We start from the raw sequence: 3,110 nt of genomic DNA, 5'->3' as shown, positions 1-3,110 counted from the left end.
AGCAACCTGACTTCACCAATGTATAAAAGAATTACCCAATATGATCAAAGGGAACTTTAGTTAGAAATTCAAGGTTGTTTCAACCTCCAAAAATTAATTAATCTAATATACCCTATCAATAGAATAAAATAAAAATTATATGATTATGTAATTTCTGTAATAGTTGCAGAAAAATTATTTGAAAAACCCAATAACACTTCATGTTAAAAATACTCAACAGACACTGTCTGTTGTCATCTGCACTTGAGGTTTTAGGCCTTTGGCAATCAAGGACAGAATACATAACTGAGAACGCTGCTAAACAAATTCAGACCCCAGCTTATCTTTGCCTGTGCTTCCTCACTTAGTCTAAGAAAACCCAGGCTGAGGTCTCAGGAGGAGATCACCATCCTTTTCCAGAGAAGAACAGGATGGGCATGTCCTGGGAATCATTGACCTTCAAAGACATGTTTGTGGACTTTGTCCTGGAGCAATGGCAGCAAATGGACTCTCCTCATAAGAATCTTTACAGGAATGCCATGCTTGGCAACTACAGCCACCTGGTGTCCATGGGGTATCTGGTTGCCAAACCAGATGTTATCTTCAGGTTGGGACAAGGCGAAAAGTCCTGGATGGTAGATGGAGGGAACCCAATGAAGATCTGTCCCGAAATCTAGCAAGTTGATGAACAGATAGATTACTAAAAAGAAAGCCCAGATAAACTTCTGTGGTAAGCTGCACTCATAGACAAGAAAACACTGAAGGATGAAAATGGTCAAGAATGCAGAAGATGTAGAAAAATCATTTATCTGAGAACAGACTTTTTTCGGTAAGACAAAGACTCTCTAAATATTATTCATGGGGAAGATGTTCAAAACAAAATTTAAACATTCATAGTCAAAATAGAGGCTATGTAAGAAAGAAAGATGAGATATGTAAGGTGTATTGGAATTTACTTCTAATCTTGACGCCTGTGCTAGTTTTGCTGTTGCATCTCATCCTGCAAAAGTTATGGCCAGAGTGCATGATAAGTGCCTACTTATGATAAAAAAAAGACATTGCATTTATAGGTGGAAGACATGAATGGAAACATGTTCCAATTAACAGCAATCAGGTTTTGTATTATCCACAGTTCCAGGCATCCACTGGAGATTTTGGAACATATCCCCATGGATATGTGGGAACTACGGTACATTGTTACACTATGCATCAAAAATTCGCTGAGAGTAAACATGTAAACCTAATAGATATCAAAACACTGCAGATATCATTTAGCCTTTATTAGGTATAATAAAAATCAAAGTTATAATATTCAAAGAATGCTATAAATGTTATAAATTATTTTTAAAAATACAAAGTAAACATAAAAAACACTCAATAGACTATGAATAGAAAGATCCTTGCTTGATTTGATAAAGTAGATGCATAAAAAACCAACAGCTAACATTATAAGTAATGGGGAAAGATTGATTTTTTTTTACTAAGATCACAAAAAAAGCTGTTTACTCTCACTATATCTATTCAACATTACACTGAGTTTCTATCCAAGGTAATTAGACAGGAAAAATTAATGAAAACATACCGATATGAAAAGAAGACATAAAACTATTTTTACTTTCAGATGGTATAATATGGTGTATTAGTCTATTTTCATACTACTTTGAAGACATACCTGAGACTGGGTAATTTATACAGAAAAAAAAGGTTTAATGGACTGACAGTTCCACATGGCTGGGGAGAACTCACAATCACGGCAGGAGGTGAAGAAGGAAGGAACAAAGCCAAGTCTCACATGGCAGCAGGCAAGAGAGCCTGTGCAGGTGAACTGCCCTTTATAAAACCATCAGATCTCATGAGACTTATTAACTATCATGAAAACAACACAGAAAAATCCGCCCCATGATTCAATTATCTCCCACCAGGTCCCTCCCACAATATGTGGGGATTATGGGAGCTACAGTTCAAGACGAGATTTGGGTGGGCACACAGCCAAACCATATCATCTGGTATGTAAAAAATCCTAAATTGTCTATTGAAAAACTATTAGAAGTGATAATTGAAGTCATAAATGTTGCAACATATAAGATAAATATGCAAAATCAAATGTATATCTATATGGAAGCAGTAAGAAAACTGAAAATGACCTTTAAAAACTAATTAAGTTTATAGTACCATTAACAAAAATGCTTAAGAATACATTTAACAGAATTGCAAAACTTGTACTCTGAAATGACAAGAGTGTTAAAGAAATTAATGAAAACCTACATAAGTGGATATATATCCCATGCTAGTGAATTGTAATAGTAATTTTTCTTATGATAGCAAACTGCTATAATATTTACTGCAATTTTCAAAGACAGACAAGCTGATTCTAAATTTATATATAAATTTTTGGGACATAGCCAATACAGTGTTGAAAAAGATGTATAAAATAGAAGCGCCCACACTTTTCAATTTTTAAAATTACTGATTTTAGAAATTGCTACAAAGCAGCAGTACTCAAAAGTGTGGTACTGACATAAGAACATACATATAAATCAACAAAATACAATTGAAAGTTTAGAAATACACCCTTACATTATGGTCAATTGAGTTTTGACAAAGATGCCAAGACCATTCAATGTGGGGAAGGATAGAGTTTTCAACAAATAATTCTGGGACAACTTGATATCCACTTGCAAATGTAGGAACTCAGCTACCTCACACCATGATATGGTTTGGCTGTGTCTTCACTGAATCTCATCTTGAATTGCAGCTCCCATAATTCCCACGTGTTGTGGGAGGAATGGTGGGAGATAATTGAATCTTAGGGTTGGTTTCCCCCATACTGTTCTTGTGGTAGTAAATACATCTCGTGCGATCTGATGATTTTATAATGGGAAATCCCTTTTTCTTGGCTCTCATTCTCTCTTGTCTGCTGCCATGTGAGGCATGCCTTTTGCCTTCTGCCATGATTGTGAGGCGTCCCCAGTCACATAGAACTGTGAGTCCATGAAACCTATTTTTTTAATAAATTACCCATTCTCAGGTATGTCTTTATCAGTAGTATGAAAATGAACTAATACAGTTTATTGGTACCAGTAGAAAAAGGTGCTACTGTAAAGTTATCTGAAAATGTGGAAGCGACTTTG

At 35.3% G+C, this 3,110-nt stretch overlaps 1 pseudogene; it reads left to right on the top strand.

Annotated features, from left to right (window-relative positions):
- Window positions 1–410: 410 nt before the first annotated feature.
- LOC100981134 (KRAB domain-containing protein 4-like) lies at window positions 411–909 on the top strand (annotated as a pseudogene).
- The last annotated feature ends 2,201 nt before the right edge of the window (window positions 910–3,110 follow it).

The sequence above is a fragment of the Pan paniscus genome, chromosome X (genome assembly GCF_029289425.2).
Source record: "Pan paniscus chromosome X, NHGRI_mPanPan1-v2.0_pri, whole genome shotgun sequence".
In the NCBI taxonomy this organism is placed as follows: domain Eukaryota; kingdom Metazoa; phylum Chordata; class Mammalia; order Primates; family Hominidae; genus Pan; species Pan paniscus.
This window is presented reverse-complemented; position numbering and strand designations above follow the sequence as displayed.